This window comes from Cryptomeria japonica, chromosome 10, assembly GCF_030272615.1.
Source record: "Cryptomeria japonica chromosome 10, Sugi_1.0, whole genome shotgun sequence".
In the NCBI taxonomy this organism is placed as follows: domain Eukaryota; kingdom Viridiplantae; phylum Streptophyta; class Pinopsida; order Cupressales; family Cupressaceae; genus Cryptomeria; species Cryptomeria japonica.
In genome coordinates, this window is record NC_081414.1 from 313597402 (window position 1) to 313620213 (window position 22812).

General features: G+C 42.5%; 1 protein-coding gene across 4 annotated transcripts in view; it reads left to right on the forward strand.

Annotated features, from left to right (window-relative positions):
- Positions 1 to 22812, forward strand: part of LOC131041755 (long-chain-fatty-acid--[acyl-carrier-protein] ligase AEE15, chloroplastic) — a 317818-nt gene that overhangs the window by 87019 nt on the left and 207987 nt on the right. The gene's annotated exons all lie outside the window — the stretch shown is intronic.

A 22812-nucleotide genomic window follows, 5' to 3' on the forward strand; every position in this document is an offset into this window, starting at 1 on the left:
CACCCAAATTTTTTTTGTGATTTTGAGGTGCACATAGGTAGAATAAAGTGGTTTCTCTATGCACACACACGCACACGCACACACACACACGCACGCGCACACACCATTGTTTTTTGTTTTGAATCATTTAAACTCACAACATAAATTTAAGTAGCTTATAAGAAGATACTATTTAAGATACACTTGAAAGGTGATCATGTAGGGGCATGCTAGGGAAAGTGTAATCTTCCATCACCCAATTTTTTTTGTGATTTTGAGGTGCACATAGGCAAAATAAAGTGGTTTCTCTATAATATTTAGTTGTGTTTGAGCTTGTAAGAAGACTTGTGAAGGTGTGTAGTGTCCCCTTTTGTTGAGTAGCTGGAAATGTCTCTTTTAGCCTATTTATTTCCCATAGGCTAATTTCAAGTTTTGATAGGGTATAATTTAACTAATTGAATAAAGGTGTTGTAATGTCCCCTTCCTAATTTGCCCTAGAATTTGGCCTAAAATCACAATTGCAACAAATTAGGGTTAAGGTTACATCTTATAAAATAAATATTTCTTCAATAGTGAGATCTTGAATTTGAATCCTCCAATCACTCACACACACACACACACAGATATGTATATATATAGACACACACACACACACACACTTAATTGTTAGGGTTAGACAAATCATTCATAATCATAGACTACAAAGCACATTAGAGTTTGGAGGAAGAGACATGATGGGTCCGCCCAAAGCCATTTCCACACCAAGTCCAAGGGGATGTCAACCACAACCTTCTTGCTTGCTTGGCAGCTTGTACCTGCTGTCCTCATTCATGTCTCATCTTCTTGAAGGCACATGCCCTCTTGCAGGATTAGGGAGAGGTTGTAAGGGGGTGTTGTGCGTTGCACACACTCCCTGTCGCCGACAAGGTCCCCCTCTTTTGGTTTTCAGCCTTCGTCCTGCTGAGTTTCGAATTTTGATTTTTGTCCGCTGTCCCTCTTGTTGGGATCCAGGAAGTGGTAAAGTAGTAGACTTTGCAGTCGTTGAAGAAAGGGCGTGTTTGGATTTTTGAGGTGCATCCTCTAGGAGTTCTGCGCGGAGAGTCTCGCATCATTTTTGAGTGCCCAAAATCAGTCCAAGGGAGATCTAGTTATAGCGTAAGCCTGGGAATCTGCAAGGTGAGTTTAACGCTTAAGTTGAAAACTTTTCAAATATCGCTTCTTGGCCGATTTTCGCCAAATTTGAGGGCAAAGTTAAAGTTTTGAAAAGCTCGCAAAAACGCCTTGTAGCCCGAATTTCGGCAAATAGAGGCAAAATGTCAAAGTCTAAAAAGTTTGCGAAATATCCTTTTGACCTGATTTTCGCCAGATCTGAGGCAAAGTGTCAAAAAAGTCTAACAGTTTGCGAAATATCCTTTTGACCCGATTTTTGCCAGATTTGAGGCAAAGTGTCAAAAAGGCTAAAAGTTTGCGAAATATCCTTATTTGCCAATTTTCGCCAAAACTAAGGTAAAATGTCAAAGTCTAAAACGTTTGCGAAATATCCTTATTCGCCGATTTTTCGGGAAACTAAGGTAATATGTCAAAAGTGGAAAAGTTTTGCAAACAAGGCCAAAACCCCGAAGTTCGGCGATAAGTGAAGATGTTCGCAAAAGGAGCAATATAGCCGAAATTCGCACCAAGAGGAAAAAACGCGAAACTTTAAAAAGTTTGCAAACAAGGCAAAAACCCCGAAGTTCGGCGATAACAAGTAAAAACGCGAAACTTTAAAAAGTTTGCAAACCAGGCCAAAACCCCAAAGTTCAGCAATAAGTGAAGATGTTCGCAAAAGGAGCAATATAGCCGAAATTTGCACCAAGAGGAAAAAACGCGAAACTTTAAAAAGTTTGCAAACAATGCAAAAACCCCGAAGTTCGACGATAACAAGTAAAAACGCGAAACTTTAAAAAGTTTGCAAAATCCCCATATTCACCGATTGTCAGGAGACAAAGGTAAAACGCAAAAAAATTAAAGGTTTGCAAAGAGGCCAAAAACCCCGAAGTTCGGTGATAACAAGTAAAACGCAAAAAATTAAAAGTTTGCAAAAAGGTGTCTTAGCCTGAATTTTGACAAAGGTAAAAAGTCAAATGTCTAAAAGGTTTGCAAAGAGGCCAAAAACCCCGAAATTCGGCGCACCAAGGTAAAGCGTGAAGATGAAGAACCAAGTTTACAAAAGAAGGTTAAAGGCCAAAGTTCTTGAAATGTTTTAACAGTAAAACTTTCGAAATCGCCCCAATTCGATTTTCACCAGAATATCGAAGCGTTAAGCTTTAATGTTTGCAAAAGGGCCCATAACCCCGAAAGTTAGGTCAAATCGCTAAGGGGAAGGCTTTTCTTAGGTGCCTCTCCTAGTTGAAAGGAAGTCGTGCATGGAGGAGAATCGTCAACTGCAAAATCCGCAGTTTGCAAAACCTTTCTTTTCCTCGAAAATTGCCAAAGATCACGAAATCGCAAGAGAAAAATTAGGAGTTTTCACGATTTGAAATTTGCAAGCGCTCCAAGCACCGAAGTCGCGAGGTAGAGCCTAGGTGGTGTCTTAGGGTTTACGTGTGTTTCCTCCAGTCCGAAAATTCGACAATTTGAAAATCACGTGAAATCAGGAAAGGGCATTTTCCAAGTTTTAAAACAACCCCACAGGCCGAGTTTGCACAAAGCCCTTTTAATTTGAGGTTTGGGGAGACCGCGGGATTGACACCTTGTTTGCTAGGTAAGCTCGCTTTGTCTCCTTTGAAATCATTTAAAATAAATGCAAAATTGGTCAAATGTGTTTAAGCAGATAATATAAAATTAATCAAATGGTGAAATTCTGTGGACCGCATCTTTTTCCTTTTGAAAGGCATCAAACAAAGCAGTTAAATCAAAGTTTGTCAAGAAAATTAATCCAGGAATGCAAATTTCAGACAGGAAATTTTGAACCTCATTCATTTTTTTTGAAAACTGAACTTAAAGACTTTGAGTGCAAATTTAGCAATCCTTGAACACCCAAGCCCTAAACCACAGCCAAGTGACAAATTTTAAACGAAGAGCTTAATAACATTTCATGTCCAAATTAATCAGGCTCTTTTGCTGAAGCGTCGTACTTTCTTCAAATTTCAGTTTTCCATTGATCCTTATGTGCTAACGTTATCCTCTTTTGACTAACCTTTTTGTCTCCTTCATCTCTTCTCATAATCCGCGTCCAGTTGTGCAGGAAAAATGCCTAAATCTGCGGTAGAATCCTCAAAAACGCTTGGTGCAGTCGGAACATATCGGGCTTCTAAATCAGACATCCCCCGCAAAGGCGAGAAGATGAAATACCAGTACCAGAGAGGACTGAGGGAGTCAAAAGTCCAGAGCATATGGGAAAACACAGGCGATACTGACTTGGGCCACATAGACATTCAAGACTTCAGAGACCGGGTATATTCCCCTAACGCCTATGGTAGGCCTAGGCGGATGATGGAAAGTGGTGTCGCCCAGGCAGCAGGATTTCCTCCATCAGTGTAGAATTATGAGCTAGTAGTTGAGGCTGCCCGACATTATCAGCCAGAGACTAGATTAGTGGTTCTGGAGAATATGGTCCTAGCTAACTTCACACCTGAGGCCATTGGGGAAGCATTTGACATCCCGTTCCCGGATAACCCCATTGCGACAACCATAGATGAAGCACAAGTCGCATATGTCATGAACCCTGCTAAATGTAGGACATTGATAAATGAGGAATGGTATAAGGAGAGAAGGTCTCTGAGTATTAGAATCGGGAAAAAGACCCCCAGAAGTGACTTTCACAATAAGCATGATGATATGGTCACCTTGCTCAGCCGGGTTATGGGACTCCCTCAATCTAAATTTTTTGAAGAGTGGATGTTCTACTTTACGAAGCAGGTCTTTGCCGGGAAATCCAAGTTCGACTGGGCCCAGATCATCAGTGATAATATCCATACCCAGTTGGTCGAACTTGAAGAGAAGAAGCACTTCACCATGACCTCTTACCTAGTTTATATGTTCGCTCGACACCAACCACTGACAGGGTTGATCAAGAAGGGTGAAATCGGGAACGGGCCCAATCAGGTAAAGGTGTATGACTGCTATCCTCAACTACATTACTATGACATAGCTCAAAGGGAAAAGAACAACCTTGCTTATGCAATTGGTCAATATGAGCGTGTCAATGACGCCTTCACAATGCGCCTAGTCAGGCTGATGCAAGGGGGATTGCACATAAGGCTCTCAGAGCAGGCTACCATTTTGGTACAAAGGTACGACGCCTGGTTTATTCAATTCCCTAGGTTCTCCTATATCCGGATAGCCGGCTTTGAGGGAGCTCCGTTCCGACTTCCACGCTATCCAATAGACAAAGTAATTCTTCTGGAAGTTGCAAGACAAGCACATCCAGCGGGCAGCTTACTCAGAGACAAGAAGCAGTCCGGATTCACCTTCCCTATGATTTTGGGTAACCTCGATGTGCATTTAAAAAATTCAGCACATGCCGATGAGTCACTTGCTGAATTAGCATCTTATGGCCTACACGAACATTTCCCAAGGCAATGTTTTGATCATGACAATTTGGCAAAAAGAGCCTATGGTAGAGCAAAGGAATCAATTGAAGACTATTGGAAGAAGTTCTGATGACTATGAGGTCCAACGGCGTGAATATTCAAGGTTAAGTGTGCAGCAAATGTGACTTTATGAATACCGTCGGGTCCTGAATCAAGTGACAGATTTTGGCAATTGCTTGCAGGTTCGGGAGTTTGAGGTCGCAAGGCACCTCTTGCCGGGCATTGATTGGTCTCAGGATCCAATTACTGATTTTGAGGCAGTTATGGCAGCTCCAGGGAGGTACACCGATCATTGGTTACACTAGCAGATTGAGAGACTAACCCATGGGGGAATTCAATTCATATACCATATGATGGGTAGTCTCGATTCTTAGTCCTCGGAAGATGAGGGAACCTCAAGTGCACCAAAGGAAGAGGTTGAGAAACCCGAAAAAAGGAAGAAAGCCAGAGCTAATAGAGGGGCTCGGATGTCAAAAAGGACTAGAAGGGAGAAGATCCCTATTAGAAGGCCAGAAGTCACTTCATCATCCAAGCACCCCAGTTCCGATGATGATGTAGTTGAACTTGATTATATACTTGCTCCGCCCTCCGAGAGCGATGTTGATGCATTCAAGGCTGATAATCCTCTGGCACAAAACGAACTAAATACAGAGGTGAGGATCATTGATTCTAGTGAATTTGAAAACCAAGTTGAGGAAGGAGAAATTCTGTCGAATCGAGAGGCTGATGTACATGAACTCACCTAGGGGAGTCGGCATGAATTACAATTGCATAGTACTGGCAAAGATGACACCACCGTCGAAGGAGAAGGAAAGGCGGATGAGACCCACGAGCTCGACAGAACTGAGGAGCAACCATCACATGGGGATACCCGACAGTTGTTCAGTGAGGTAGGGGAGAACTCAGCTATAAGCAAAGGGCTGGATACTACCTCTGCTCCTCCTATGACAGATCAATTGTAGATATGCAATGAACCAGCTGAAACCTCTAAGGAGCAGAGTGGAAATTTGACCATAACATCTGGGCAAATCATACCTGAAGACTGGTTAGTTGCTAGTGCACAGCGGAAGGCAGCCACCAAGCCACCTATCGACTTGGAGGATATTTTCTCTCGCATAGGGGAAACAAAGTCCAAAGGGAAGAAAAAGCCTAAGATCTACTCCCGGATCACCACGGATGAGCAGAGGAACCGCACCATCCATATCGCTACCCCGCCTGTCGATAATCCAGCAGATCAAATTGCATTGGCCGATTATAGCATTACAACCGTCCCGATGGGGCGAGCCACCAAAGAACAAGAAAGGGAGGAGTTCAAGGACTCTGTGCAAAATATGCTTAGGCAACTCGACGAGATAACTGCTGAGAGAAACATGTACCGAGTTCGTGCTGAGCAGGCCAAGGGGTACATTGATCACCTGCTGAAATCGTTGCATCATGACCCCGAATCCCATGTTCCCCCATTAGCATTGGCGCAAAGGACTACAACAGAGTTTGAAGGAGTACGGGATACCGCCAGGGCTGTCAAGGAATGGATTCGAGACATTAAGGAAAGGGGAGAGCTGATCATTGAAGATGTAAAGGAAATGGCCCACCACCGAGAGACCATTTTGGTCAAATTGTTCGAGCTAAAGAGGGAATGCCTCAGGGTTCATGAGGTCGTTGCTACTATGCTTCCCCTCATGAGGGCTCTTTTCTGGACTCATGCGCAGATTCCTACTGTAAAATTCCTTAACTGAATTTATTTGCAAGGAAAAGAAATATCACAGGTCAAGCAAAAGATTGCTAATAAAACATAAAGATATTGAATCTTTGAATTTTTGGAAATTTCATCACACCGTTCTATTTTAATTGCATCCTTCCTCTTGCTTAATTCACAACAAATTTATACTTGTTCGATATAATAGGGGAATGATTATTGATAATTTCAAATAATGTTCCTAATTTTGCAAATGAAAGGAAATGAATATGCAGTTTACAACTGGTAAAGATTTTAACATTTGTGCACCTGAAGCATTCACAGCCAAATTGGCAATTCGGTGTTGACTCAAATTATTATACTGAAATTGCTCTTTCCGGAAACACTGTCACAGGTCAAGCAAAAGATTGCTAATAAAACATAAAGATATTGAATCTTTGAATTTCTGGAAATTTCATCACACCGTTCTGTTTTAATTGCATCCTTCCTCTTGCTTCGATTCTGCCATGGATATAATAGCAATAGGGAAATCCCAATAGGCCAATTATTATTGACGAAAGGAATACTCTGTATTTCTTATCGGAAACTACAGAGATGAATATGAACTCTCTTCCAATTATTAAATCTAATGATATTTTCCGCTGCCCACATTTCCAACAGTGCCTCCATTTAAAAATGAATTTAGAAAGGAATCCGTTCCGTCCCGAAACTGTTTGGAAACCAACCCGAAACTTATTCCATTTCAAAAATAAAGAATAGTTTATTGGCTTATTTATTAGTTTATATTAGTGAAGAAATACTAATATAAAATAATTAACCTGAGAATAATTTATTTAATTATTAATTAATTTATATTAATGAAATGGATAATTAATATAAAATAATTAATATAATATTCTAGTTGAACTTAAACTAGTATTTATTAGGGGACATTACAGTCTCCCCTGCCTCATTTTTGCTTGCCCACAAGCAACTGTAAATTTGAATGCTCAAGAACATTTGCATTCTCCCATGTAGCGTCGTCATGAGGCAAATTTTTTCATTTGATAAGGTATTCTCGGATTGTCCTGTTTCGCAAGTGCTTGTCTCTAGTATCCAGAATAACTTCAAGTATCATCTCTAACTTACTGTCTTCATCCATTGGCGGTAAATCCTCAGAAACTGTCACCTGCTGACCCAAAGCTTTTTTGAGACAAGATACGTGAAATACATTGTGTATCTTGCTATTCATTGGCAAAGCTAGTTCATATGCAACTGCTCCAACTTGTCGAACAACAGGATATGGTCCATAAAACTGGGGTTTCAATTTCTCAGCCCCACTACACTTGAGAGATGACTATCGATATGGCTGTAACTTGAGCTACACCAAATCTCCAACATCAAAGTGGCGTTCAACTTGCTTTTTATCTGCATAAATTTTTTGTTGATTCTGTGCACATTGCAAATTTTCCTTAAGTGCTGTCAGAATATCTTGGCTTTCCTGAAGCCAATCACGAGATTTAGGAACATTACTTTGATCAAAAGCAAGGTCAAGAAAAGAGAGTACATCATAGCCATATAATGCTTTGAAAGGAGTCATGCCAATTGACATATGGAATGTAGTATTATAACAATATTCACCCAAATATAACCAACGAACGCAAGCTTTCTGATGTCCTGCTACATAGTTACGAAGGTAACCTTCTATCCACTTGTTCACTATTTCCGTCTGTCCATCAGTTTGCGGATGATAACTGGTGCTGTGGTTCAACTCTATACCTGTCAATCTGAAAAGCTCCCCCCAAAATATACTAAAAAATCTACTATCTCGATCACTGATTATATTCTTCGGTAAACCATGTAAACAGAATATCTCTCTAAAGAATAAATCTGCGATCTGAACAATTATGAATTCTATAGTGATAGGAAAGAAGTGTGCAAATTTAGTTAATCTATCAACGACAACAAAAATACAATCTTTACCTTGGAACCTCGGTAAACCTGTGATGAAATCCATTGATATACTTTCCCATTTCTGTTCTGGTATAGGTAGCGGCTGTAATAAACCTGCAGGATAAGTATGCTCTGCTTTATTTTGCTGGCAAGTGGTGCATTCTTTGACATAACGAAGGACATCATTTTTTAATCCTTTCCATGTGAACCTTTCTCTTAGCTGTCGATAAGTTTTAAAGTATCCAGGGTGCCCTGCTAAAGGAATATCATGCACTGATTGGAGGATTTTCTCTTTCAACTTCGAACATGGAATCAAATAAATCCTGCCCTTGTAATAGATAACATCATTTACAACCTTATATTTATCATCTTGTATATTACCATCTAGCAAATCACATGCAAAAGAATCCTTAGAATATTCAACCAGCAATAAAGATTTCCAATCAGCTGTTACTACAGATAATGCATTTATTTCAAGCCTTCTAGATAATGCATCTGCGACAACATTGTTTTTACCTTTCACATATTCAATTTCAAATTCATAAGCTTGGATCTTACTGATCCATTTTTGCTGCCTGTCATTCAAGTCTTTCTGTCCCAAGAAATATCTCAAACTGTTATGGTCAGTTCTTACTACAAATTTGCCACCAACCAAATATTGTCTAAATTTTGCCAATGCGTGCATGATTGCCAACATTTCTTTGTCATAAATATAATACAATTTCTCAAGGTTACTAAGTTTCCTGCTTTCATGAGCTATAGGATGTTTATTTTGCATTAAGACTGCTCCTATTCCCTCACCAGATGCATCACATTCTAAGACAAAAGGCTGATTAAAATCTAGAAGTGCAAGTACTGGGCAACAACTCATTACCTCTTTAAGTTTCTCAAAAGCCTCTGACAAATCTCCTGTAATAACTACATAATCCAAAGAATCCTCATAAATCTGTAAGATTTCGTGGCGGTGGCCAATCCAGAATGGCTCTTATCTTTTCTTGATTAACCTGTACACCTGTAGCACTGATCATATGCCCTAAATACAAAATTTGTGTCATTCCAAATTCACATTTAGAAGCCTTTGCATAAAGTGATTGAGATTCCATAATACCAAGAACTATATCAATATGTTTCAAGTGATCTTCCCAAGTTTTGCTGTAAATCAATATATCATCAAAGAAAACTAGCAAAATTTCCTCAACTGTTTGTTAAAGATATGATTCATACAAGATTGAAATGTTGCCGGAGCATTTATTAAACCGAACGGCATAACCAAAAATTCATAATGACCATAATGACAACGAAAAGCAGTTTTCTGAATATCTTGATCTCTTAACTTAATCTGATGATATCCTAACCTCAAATCAATTTTAGAAAAATAGACAGCACCATTTTATTCATCTAACAACTCATCAATACGAGGAATTGGATACTTGTTTTTGATTGTCTTCTTGTTAAGAGCCCGATAATCAATACACATATGAAGAGTTCCATCCTTCTTTTTGACCAGTACTATTGATGATGCAAAAAGGACTAGAACTAGGCTTGATATGCCCCATATCCAACAATTCCTTAATTGCCTTTTCTATTTCATCCCTGAATGTTTTAGGATGTCTGTAAGGAGTTGTGATAACTGGTTTGGCACCTTCGTCTAATTCAATGGTATGTTCAAATCCTCTATCAGGTGGGGCTCCTGGAGGAATATCATTGAAAGCCAAATGATGTGAATGTAATACTTTTAACAAATCATCTTGATAAGATTTAGATTCAAATCCTGATACCTTGTTAGAGATTAAACATTGTGCTGACCATGCCACATCTCCATGTCTGAATATAGCCTCCATTCTTTTAACACTAATGATCTTGGGACCACCGTTAGACATTCCACGAAGTACTACTTTCTTATCATCAATTTTAAAAGAAAATTCCAAACTTTTAAAACTCTGAGTGTACTCATCTAATGTTTCCATCCATTGAATACCCAGAACAACATTAGTGTCAGCCAAATCAATCACATAAAAATCATCAGTAACAGTATAATTACCAAGAGTAATACTCAATTTAGGAACTTTATGAGTACTGGATAAATTAGTTCCACCTGCTACTCTAACATCAAAACCCTCATGTTTTTCAGTTTGCAAACCACGCTTTTCCACAAGAGCTGCATCTATAAAATTATGAGTAGAACCACTATCAAGCATAACAACCACACGCTGCCCATTCAAGACTCCTCTAACTCTGAAAATATTATAATGTGGTGTTCCTGTCATAGATGCTATTACCCCTTCACCATGTTTTACTGTCTCTGATTCTGTGTTAGGTTCAACATTCTCTTCATCGTCACTATGTGACATAACCTCAATGTAATGAATTTTCCCCTTTCCCAGATATCTATGTCCTGGCTGCCATGGGCCCATGATTCTCTACAACTGAAACATAGTTTTTTTTTTTCTGAGTTCTTCCCTTTCTTCTTTATCTAACCTGTTATTGGGGAAATTTTCCTTGTTAAAGGGTTGTTTGTCTAGCTTAAGTGGTGGTCCTTTATTAAAAGTTTTCCCTTTTGAAGAAGGTTCCAATTCCCTTGCTCTTTTAATAGCTGTCTGTAATGTTGGAGGATTTAAGGATTTAACCCATCCTTTGAGTGAATCGGACAATCCATCTATGAATATAACAATTTTATGTCTCTCTAAAATTTCAGTTACTAAAACTGCCAACTTTTCAAATTCAGAAATATATTGCTCAACAGTTCCAGTTTGCTTAAGCTGAGTTAAATCTTTTAGATGAAGTTCAGGATCTTTAGAATCAAATCTGTCAATAAGTTTCTCAGTGAATTCAACATATGTAATAATCTGATTATGACCCAAAGTTACTTGCCCATGGTGCCACCATTCATGTACTACACAATCAAGATGTAATGCTGCATATTTAATTGCTTCATCTTCCAACATAGGATTTAATTGAAAATAAGTGTTAAGTTTTTGCACCCATGCCTTGGCTGTGGTTTTCCCTGACCCATCAAAGTAAGGAATAGACATCTTACCAATTTTCCTCTGTAATTCATTGTTATTCCCTCGTTGTCTTCTTGGCCTATGTTTCATTCTGACATTCAAGTATTCTCTAAATGTCATTGTTGATCTAAAATCATCCCTTGATAATAACCAATCATGGTGTATCTCAACCTTTAATTCTCTAATTGTTGGTTCATTTTCTGGTTGCACATTCCTAGCAGTGAAGGTTGGCATAAAGGGTCTGGTTGTTCTTGTTCTTTCCGGCTGATTATTATTAACAAAATGCTCATCTCTACCCCCATTATTTACCCCAACATTTTGATGTTGATTATTATTTTGTGCCATAAATTGGGTCATTAAATTAGTCATTCTGTTGACATTGTCCTGCATATCTTGTTGACTTTTGATTAAAGTTGCTATGAGATCCCTATTGTTTTCAGGTTCCCCCATATTGTTTGTTGAAAAAATAATCTCTTCGTCAGTTTCAGTATGGATGTTCTCAATTTCAAATTGAATAGAAGAACTACTTTGTGCTAAAGGAAAGTTTTGATATCTGTTTTGTTGGGCCCTAGTATTTCAAAAATTATAATTTTCCTGGTGCATACTCAGCTGTGCATAGATTTTTCATGAATTTTCAACTAAAAAAAAAAAAAACACCCTACATGCTGGCAAGATTCAAAAGCTCTGAAACCACTGTAAAATTCCTTAACTGAATTTATTTGCAAGGAAAAGAAATATCACACGTCAAGCAAAAGATTGCTAATAAAACATAAAGATATTGAATCTTTGAATTTCTGGAAATTTCATCACACCGTTCTATTTTAATTGCATCCTTCCTCTTGCTTAATTCACAACAAATTTATACTTGTTCGATATAATAGGGGAATGATTATTGATCATTTCAAATAATGTTCCTAATTCTGCAAATGAAAGGAAATGAATATGCAGTTTGCAACTGGTAAAGATTTTAATATTTGTGCACCTGAAGCATTCACAGCCAAATTGGCAATTCAGTGTTGACTCAAATTATTATATTGAAACTGCTCTTTCCGGAAACACTGTCACAGGTCAAGCAAAAGATTGCTAATAAAACATAAAGATATTGAATCTTTGAATTTCTGGAAATTTCATCACACCGTTCTGTTTTAATTGCATCCTTCCTCTTGCTTCAATTCCGCCATGGATATAATAGCAATAGGAAAATCCCAATAGGCCAATTATTATTGACGAAAGGAATACTCTGTATTTCTTATCGGAAACTACAAAGATGAATATGAACTCTCTTCCAGTTATTAAATCTAATGATATTTTCCGCTGCCCACATTTTCAATAGTGCCTCCATTTAAAAATGTTTAGAAAGGAATCCGTTCTGTCCCGAAACTGTTTGGAAACCAACCCGAAACTTATTCCATTTCAAAAATAAACAATAGTTTATTGGCTTATTAATTAGTTTATATTAGTGAAGAAATACTAATATAAAATAATTAACCTGAGAATAATTTATTTCCTTATTAATTAATTTATATTAATGAAATGGATAATTAATATAAAATAATTAATATAATATTCTAGTTGAACTTAAACTAGAATTTATTAGGGGACAGTACACCTACATTGTCCGCCATCCTGGATCCTTATGACATCAACGTCTTTAAAGAATGGTACTGGACCGCCACCATGAAGAATGAAACAAAAGATACCATTAATAAAGAGCAGGTAGAATGCGAGGAAATATTGAAGGACATGAAGGACCTTGGTGGAAGGATCCTCCGATCAATGGTTCTGGGCTGGAAAAATAGTTTGTCTGATGACCTAGTGCAGCCGGACTGGGAGGATAGATTGAGAATGGATAAGGTCGCCTACTCCACGGAGGACCTGGAGTTTGCTAGTGGATTGCATTCAAACATTTTGTGTTTTGAAGCTCATCGGTCCGACTGGAAGGATGGGTTAAAGCATGTAGATCGTCATTTGGAGGGCATGCAATATAAAATACGCCATCCTCCTATGCCTCAGTTCATGGTGCTGTTCCAGCTATGCATCAGATTTCAAGACTATGTTCGAGCAGGACGTGCAGCAGGTCAGGACCTTTGGAAGGAATATTTGTACGCTGAGGATAAATTTCTAGAAAAGGGGTCTACAGCAGAAAAGGAAAAAGTGCCTTCTGTTGACGGGAATAATCATTATGTTATGTTGTTATATTATGTTTATGTTGTCGTCGGTAATAATGAGTTATGGCGGTCAGTTAGTTGGCCGACGGGTAGGTAGTTGGAGTCGCGACGGTTGTGTCGCACCCCTTCGGGTATTATATATTGTGTACCTTTTCTTCGAAGTGGGATCATGTTAGTCGTGTTAGATGTAATGTGGATGACAGATTATAATATGAACATCTTTTGACATTAATGGAAAGCTTATTCTTGTACTTCCTTTGTATTTGCATTGTGCATTGCTGTGCGATTTCTGTATTCTTCCTGTTTACCCAGTGAGGTAAACATTTGGCGCCGTTGCCGAAATTATTTCGGAGGGACGGGAATATACTAAATGGCACAGGGATAATGGGACAACCATTGCCCGAGGGGACGAGGAGTAACCCTGACGAAGATCACCAAGAACTGTTCGAAGGAGAACGAGCACTCACAAAAGATTTCGCTTGCATCCTTCAGGCGGCCATCGAAACACACGTACGGAGGGAAGCCACCATTGAGGCTGTTCCAGAGGATGCTGTGTGGAGCGCGCTTGGTGTAAGCCCGACGGTGAATCGGTTGATGAGCAAATTGCCTAACCTTCTGGCTCAAGCATTTTTGGCTCTTCAAAACTGCAGAGAAGACACCTACCGTGAGAACCGACGACAACAAATCTTACGAGAATTTCATGAGCGCCAGGATGACGGACGATCGACGAAGGACAAATAATCCTTAAATTGTGAAGGGAGAAAGAACACTGTTAGAAGCAGAAGAATTATGTTGATTGTATACAAAAGAATGAATTAATAAAGACGTGTTGTGTTTTGGTTTATGTGTTGTGAAACATGAAATTGTACCACAATTAATGCCCAATTTATTGAATAAAGACAGAAATAAGAAATTAGAAACCGACGAGTGGGAGGCTGCGCAGAAGGCTTTGATTCTGGAACGACGTGTAGAACGTAGACGGAGGCTGAGGCAACTTGCCGAAGGACGACCTGCCGAAGGGTTGCCCGAAGGGTACCAAGGAGGTGTCACGGAAGGTGCAGAAGCCGAGGGGAATTTCTACGCGTCGCCAGACTACTGTAGAGCGAGAAGCCTCGAAGAGTTTCTGGAGGAAACTAGGTTACGGAGAGAACTAGTTGAAGAGACTCGAAATCGGTTCATAGACTTATATCTCACGCCACAAAGGGAGGATCACCGAAGGGAGCCGGGCACGGGTAACGACGAAGGGGAAGCTAACCGCACGGTAGGTACAAGGCAGAACACCGTACCTTCGGTCACCACCACAGGAGACATCAGCGGCATCGGAGGGAGCAGCGCCGGAGGGTAGACACAGCCACAACCAGTGGACGACTTCCATCAATGGCGAGCAAACAGAAGTTGCCCAAATTCAACGGGGATAGCAAAGATGATCCCGCACGGCATTGCCGTACCTGCAAAACCATCTAGACAGCCAACGGGGTGACTGACCAGGATGAATGGATGAAGCAGTTCCCCGCCACACTGAGAGGAGTGGCTATTGACTGGTATTCAGACTTGGATAAAACCGGGGTAACTACGTGGGATGAATTGAAGAAAGCATTCGAGAAGGAATTTCGGCTTCTCCGAGATGATAATGAGATAGTCTCGGAAATCTATGGAACAAAGCAAGGAAAGAAGGAGACCGTACGGGCATATGGCCGTCGGCTAAAGGAATTAGTCGGAAAGATGGAAAGCCAACCGACTGATGGCTTAAAGAAGCGGTGGTTTGTCGAGGGTCTGAACCCTAAGCTACGACGAAAGATGAAAATTGTGCCTCCGACATCCTACGAGGATGCATACAATCGGGCCATGGACTTGGAAAGTGAAAATAAGACGGCCAAAAAGAAGAAGAATAGATCTTCGTCATCCTCTGAAGATGATACGTCGAAAGAAGAGAGTAGCAGTGATGAGAAGCCGAAGAAGAAAGTCACGGCCCTTCAGAAGGATATGGAACGGATGTTAAAAGAGTTTAAGACAATGAAGGGGGCCACAAGCAAGGATGATGAACTGTGGTGCACGGATTGTAAGGAGAGCGGCCACACAAAGGGTGCCTGTCCCAAGAAGGCATTCTGTGACATCTGCCAGATCATGGGACATTCTACAAAGGAATGCCCATACAATCTGAAGGCACGTAACCAGCAAGTGCTCTTTGCACGAGCAGTCCTCCACATCGGATTCAAACAATAATGCATCTTTCGGAGGCTACCGAGGAAATCGACGAGGCGGACAGGGGAATAATAATAATTCCACCAGAAACAGGGTCCAATACGATGCGAAGGGACGCCTGATGATTCAATGAAGGGCTTGCAATCAATGGGGTCATTACGCACGAGAGTGTAATAACAATGACACCGCTCAAAAGCTATGTCGGTGGTGTGGCCCCGGTGACCATGAAGATGCCGATTGTCCGAAGTCTGGCGTAGGGGCCAATCTGATTGATATCGAAGGCAACACACGGGGTAAAGAAGCCATCCTTGCTCTTACCCGAGGGCAGGCAAAGGAAGCCCGATACCCCCATCCCTGCACGGAGAAGCAGAGAATGACGGAGGCAAGGGAGGAAATAGAAAGGGCCATGAAAGCCCAACGGGGAGAGACACACGACCCATCTGGACCCTACTGCACAGACGCGGAGAGGAACATTGTATGGCAGATGCTCCAAATGGAGGTACCTGTGAAACTGGAAGACCTCCTACACACCATACCACAATTGGGGACAGTGCTGTTGGGCGCAAAGGTTGATAAACCCAAACCGAGAGACATGGACGCTCCCATACTAGGAAGCTCAGCAACAAATCCAGTTGTACTTACCGTCAACAATGGTCGACACCCAGCCGTGGTGGAGATGGGCATCCTGGGCACCATCCTGACGGATACTATAGTAGACGGCGGTTTCGAAGTAAATGTCCTTCTGGAGAACACATGGAAAAAGCTAGGAAAGCCCACTCTGTGGCCACCTACGTTTAATCTGCTAGGTGCAGACCAGCACGGGATTAAACCCCTCGGCATGTTGATGGCACAGCAAGTCACCGTGGGTGCACAACCTTTTGTACTCGACTTCATGGTCATTCCATTGAAACAAAAAGGGTATGACGCCATACTTGGAAGAGGATGGTTAGTGGCAGCGAAAGCAAACCACAACTGGAAACGAAATACACTCTCGATGGAGAGCGGAGGCAAGAAATTCACTATTGATCTCCGGACGCAGTTGGTGAGCGAGGAACTTGCCTCTTCCTCGGGATCTGAATCCGAGAGGGAAAATGACCCACGAGACGAAGGGAGAGAGGGGATGGACCCAGATGCCGAAGGCATATTAAAAATCGGAGGTTGCTGTTCGGAGGATGACACAGATTCACTAAATGAATTGTTCCATTGGCAGCAGGAGGACTATGAGATGTTCTCACCCTCCTGTAACGTATTAAGCGTCGAAGTAGAGGAACCAGAGCAACCAACAGAGGTGTACCTGCCGGAATACAAAGAAAATTGGAAGGGAGACGCCCCAAACCCTGGCGACGTAAATAATCCAAAGAGTGTTGGCAACGATTGGAACCCTGTATGGAAGACCGCAGTCTTCAAAATCTTTATTATTCTTCTTCTTCTTATGTACGGGAAGGAGATCGTGGTCCCTGTAGAATTTGTGGTTCCAGGTCTTCCTATGGCCATTGAAAATAGACTTGCCACCAACGGGTACAAATTGAAACCCTACCACGCGAAGCGCGCAGGGGACTCGAGAGGCCGGACGGACACCCGAGAGCCCGGAGGGGGACCCGAGAGGATGGAAGGGGACCTAAGAGGCCGGGCAAGCGACTCGAGAGGCACGGGACAAAAGCAGGAGACTTTTGGGCGAGGACAACCGAGAAGGATGAAGAGCGATCCCAGAGACAGGGGACCCGAGCCGAAGACTCTCTAGACAACTTAAAAAAAAAAATAAAAAAAAAAGAGAAAAAAAAAATCGCACGATCGTACGACAGTGACCGTACGGTCAAAAAAAAAGAAAAAGAAAAAAAAAGGAGAAAAAAACAGGCCACCGCACGGTGGGGAAGAGAAAGTGGCCACCGTACAGTGGGCCCACCGAAGGTGGCATCACCGTATGATGGAACCACCGTGCGGTGGGACCACCGACGGTGGAACCATCGTGCGGTGGGACCACCGACGGTGGAGCCATCGGGCGGTGGAACCACCGACGGTGGCCCCACCGTGCGGTGGAATCACCGACGGTGACACCATCGTGCGGTGGGAGCCACCGAAGGCCGCTCAAAACGGATAAAACGCCGCACGAAGACATCGCTGCGCAAGGATAAAACGTCGCGCAAGGAAAAAAAAAAAGGAACGCCGCACACCGAGGATAGGAGGAAGCCACCACGCCCCACGAGGAAGTCACCACGCCGCACGAAGAAGCCACCACGCCGCACACCGCACAACACCGGACACCGCGAGGCGCGAAGGGTAAAGGAAAAGACCCCGCACACCGTCAAAGGCACATCACCAGCCAGGGAAAGGGACGCACCGCACAATCAACACGCACAACAAGGGTTATGCACACCAACGCGCAGCAGCCGCAAAAGGAAAAAGAAAAAAAGAGACCAAGCCCGCACAATCCACACAGCCACGTAAGGGCAAAATGACCGCCACAGGTAGACCAAGCAGCCGCACGATTGGAGGTGCCAGTGCTGTTGTTGACCGGAGGTGTGTCCGTACGATAAGAAGGGTGTCGACCGCACGATTGGAGGTGCTAGTGCTGTTGTTGACCGTATAGGGAGGTTGTATGGCCGGGATGCCATCGGGGAAATTACAGTGCTAAAAAAAAACAAAAAAAAAAACGACGACGACGGATTGAAAAATGATTCGATGACATTTGGAGCCTAGACACTGAAAATATTGGAGTGTAGAAGAAGGGTTTTGACATCATAAAATATCACAGAAATGATGCGCGCCATGGACTTTCGTGGGGTTCTGAAGGTTGTAAATTGGTGTTGGCGGCGGGAGCGCACTTGGGGCGCTGCCCCAGGACCCCACGAGGGGCGCTGCCCCTCGACCCCGCGGGGGCGCTGCCCCTTGACCCCGCTGGGGCGCTGCCCCAGACCCCGCGAGGGGTGCTGCCCCTCGACCCTGCTGGGGGCGTTGCCCCCAGACCCCCAATTTATTTTGAGCTACAGAAGACCATGGGAAGTGTTGTGGTTGTCCGTATTGTGAGAAAGAAGCCTGCAGCTAAGCATTGGCGGGGAAGCCATAAGCCGTAGAGGGAGACGGATTTGGAGGTTGGGAACAAACAGAGTTTGAGGGAAGGCATTGCAAGTCCGCGCAGTTGTATGACACCAGGGAGTTATTCAGTTCAGTTTTTAGCCTTTGGGGAGTGTGATGGAGGATTTGAGGTGTCTCCTAGCATTTGTGCCAGCGGATTGTGGCCACCTCCAGGCATGACTGGTACGCTTTGAGGAACTCGGAGTATGTCTCGGTTGGACGTGAGGTTGCCTTGGTGGATGCACAGAGGGCTCGGGAGGAGTTGACCACCAAGTTGGAGGCAATAGTCGTGTGAGACTTAGTTCAGCGTACCCAGGAGTTGGATGCCGGGAGAGCAGCACGGGTGGCTATCGAGGACAAATTGGCTAGAGAGATAGTATCATTTGAGTAGCAGTTGGTGGAAGCTGAGACTGAAAAACGTGTTTTGCAGCCAAGTTTGGGTTAAGCACAGGAGGACTGTGATGGCAAAGGAAGCAATATTGGTGAATTCCGCACTTGAGCATCGGATGGTAGCAGAAAAGGGTTTTCAGGCGAGGACGCAGCGAGTGTATAAGATTCGGGCCCGACTGGCGTCAGTAGTTCCTGCCGTTCATCTCTATTTTGTAATAAGTCGTCGGAGTCGACTTCTTTTCTTGGGGGGGATGATGTTGACGGGAATAATCATTATGTTATGTTGTTATATTATGTTTATGTTGTCGTCGGTAATAATGAGCTACGGCGGTCAGTTAGTTGGCCGACGGGTAGGTAGTTGGAGTCGCGACGGTTGTGTCGCACCCCTTCGGGTATTATATATTGTGTACCTTTTCTTTGAAGTGGGATCATGTTAGTCGTGTTAGATGTAATGTGGACGACAAATTATAATATGAACATCTTTTGACATTAATGGAAAGCTTATTCTGGTACTTCCTTTGTATTTGCATTGTGCATTGCTGTGCGATTTCTGTATTCTTCCTGTTTACCCAGTGAGGTAAACACCTTCATAAAATGCAAAATTCTTTTAATTTCTAAAAAAACACTTTTTGGCCATAAAGTTCATTTCTAACTGCCAAGTCAATTGTAAATTTTGAGCTCCGTGCATGTGCACTTTTTGAGCTGCTTTTTGGTAGTTATTAATTGCCTTTTTAGGTAGTTACTTTTTCCTCCTTTGGTGGTTGTTGATATTTTGCCTCCTATTTATGGGCATGGGTACTATGTTGTATTTATGAATCTGGGCCACTTGTTTTGTTTTAATCTTGGCCATTCATCTGAGTTTTGAAACTCTATTTAAAGGGGTTGGTTTTCCCTTATTTTTGTAAGAAGTCTAAGATTGTTGCTGAAACTCTGGCGAAATTCATGCAGAATTAATGGAAATTAAAGCTGTTTCATTTCTTTGTGAGTGCATGGTCTCCTTCTTCACCATTTAATATTCTTGTTATGCCTTTTGTTTTCAGATAGTATTTTTAGGATAATATTTGATAAAAACCTTGGTGTTCATACCATTAAGAATTGGTTGATTGTCACTCCCCCTGCATGGTTAATCTGAACCAATTTGTGTGCTTAGTTCGGTTGTTAAACATCAAGTGAATGGATGTCAAGTCCCACATATATGTTTAGTAGCATGAAAATTCAGCTCCCTTTGAAGATTGCACTAGATTTTACAACATTGTGCTTTATTAGCTGATAATGTTAAATCTGGTTTTTTGAGGTTTCTGTCTGTTTTCCTGAATATGTTATCTTAAATAAATTAATTAGATATTCTCTATCTCTTTTCCCCTTTCCCTTTTCTCTTTTTTTTATCAAGAAGAAACCATACAATCAAGTTGAGATAATATCAATCCAGGTGAAATCAGATGATATAGGATTGTTAAACTTTAGGGAACTCGCTCGAAGCCGTTCGTCTAACCTTAAGTCCCCTTTGTGTTTCCAGCAAAACACATCAAACTACTAAGCTATCCTGCAGTTAAGACTTGACAACCGAAACATTGAGGTAATCCCCATTGATCAATTAAAAACGGCACTAGGGATTTCCTTATTTCAAGAGGATAGGATTCTTAGTATTCTATTCTGCGTTGGCCGGATGGAGTCATAGTAATGCGATTTCAGACACGTCAACAGAATTGGCGCTAGAAGGAGGGCAAGTTGGAACGAATTGGATCCTTCTCTTTGGAGAGATTCGAAAGAGTCCCGAAGTCTAGCCCAGAACGAGAAAGATTCGCTGGATTTCATTTCTATAGGCGTAAAAGTTATCGCAGGGTTGCAGACCCCAGTGAGCCCAACTCGTCAGACCAGCAGTTTGCTGTCCCAGAAAGCACGGTTTTCATGACCCTAGCTGCCACAACTCCAGTTTCCCCTTTGGTTCCCGTAATCTCTCCTTCTCTGTACGGGGGTTCGGATAAGTGGCCTTTTTGGTCTGAGCGCGGGTGATTGCCAGTACTTCTTTCTCACCAGTCTTCTCAATGTTGAGGAGGTTAACCCTTGGCTTGGGGCAATTTATCTCATCGTGGTCTCCCAAGACCACACCATCTACACAAGTGTTGTGATGCCTCCTCTTTCTGGGAGTCCCGCGCAAAGTGTCCCCACTGGTTGCATGCCTGACATTGAATCATCGGCCGTCCCTTGGCATCATACTGTATTCGACTCCGATTATTGCTATTATTATTGTTGCCTCTTCCTCCCCTTCGGTTACCTCTGTAACCGCTAGATGATGCCGTGGTGGTGGCTTGGGGCTGTGATGTGCCTGCTGTCGGTGATCGCTGCTCCTGGGTGAAGAGCACTTGGTTCTCGCATGTCTTCATGTTGTAGGGACATTCTTTGGCAGAATGTTCCAACACTTGGCAAATATCGTAGAAGGCCTTTTTTGGACAAGAGCCTTTTGTGTGACCTTCCTCCTTACATTCTGCGCACCACACTTCCTCATTTTTGCTAGTGCTTCCCTTCATGCTCTTGAATTCCTTCATCATGCGGTGCATATCTTTTTGAAGGGCTTGCACCTTTTTACTCGACCCCTCGTCGCTGCTACTTCCGTCGGAGGAGTCCTCTTCAGAGGATCTATCTTTCTTTTTCCTGGATGTCTTCCCTTCACTCTCCAAGTCCATTGCCTGGTTATAGGCATCATCATAGGACGTGGGGGGTACAATTTTCATTTTTCTTCTAAGCGATGATTTTAGGCCCTCCACGAACCATCTTTTCTTAAACCCATCTCCAGGCTGATTATCCATTCTCCCCAACAATTCCTTGAGGCGTCGGCTATATCCGCGGAGGGTCTCACTTTTCCCTTGCTTGGTGCTTAGGATTTCTGCTACAATTTCATTATCATCTCTGAGGAGTCGAAACTCCTTTTTGAAGGCTTTGTTCAATGCATCCCAAGTTGTCAGTTGGGTTTTGTCAGCATTCGAGTACCAATCGATGACTACTCCTCGTAGGGTGGCGGGAAATTGCACCACCCATTCGGCCCTGTCGACCATGCCATTGGCCGACCAGATTGTCTCACATGTACGACAGTGCCGTACAAGGTCTTCTTTTCCATCTCCGGTGAACTTCGGTAATTTTTGCCGATTCGCCATTACGTTTCTTGGCAGCGGCCCAGTTTGCCCTCCGGAACTCGAATTTAACCCTCCAGGAACTCCTCCTCCAGGCACTTGTCCTCCCGAAGGTACTCTGTCGAGATTTGGTCCATTGGGTCCCACCAAGTTGCTCTGACTACCAGGGTTTGATGAGCCTGTCCCAAACACATTGCTTCTACTACCGTGACCTTGTGTCCTCCCGACACCTTCGGTCGCACTGGTATCCTCGGCCTCTCTGTCCTCGCTTTCTCTCTCGTCTTTCCTCCTCGTCTTAGCACCTCTGTATGGCGCATACGGCTCTACCGTACTCCCGTCACCGATCTCCTCCAATGTTAGGGAAAGGTCCCCCAAACGTTTCTTGGTGGTTTCTATTAGTGTGGAAACTTGGCCCTTGCCAGAGCCATTGCTGCCATTTCCGCTGCTTCCTTCCTCGGTAATCCTCTTAAATCTTCTTCTTCGTTCTACTTGTTGCTCGAGAATTAATGCTCGTTGGGCGGCTTCAGAGTCCTCAATGTATTCCTTCTTATTTTTGTCTTTATTTAGCAGATTGGGCATTAATTCTAAATTCTCTTTATGCAATAGGACAAGGCATCATATTGAAAAGAACACTTTTATTAATTCATCCCTGGTATACAATGTATG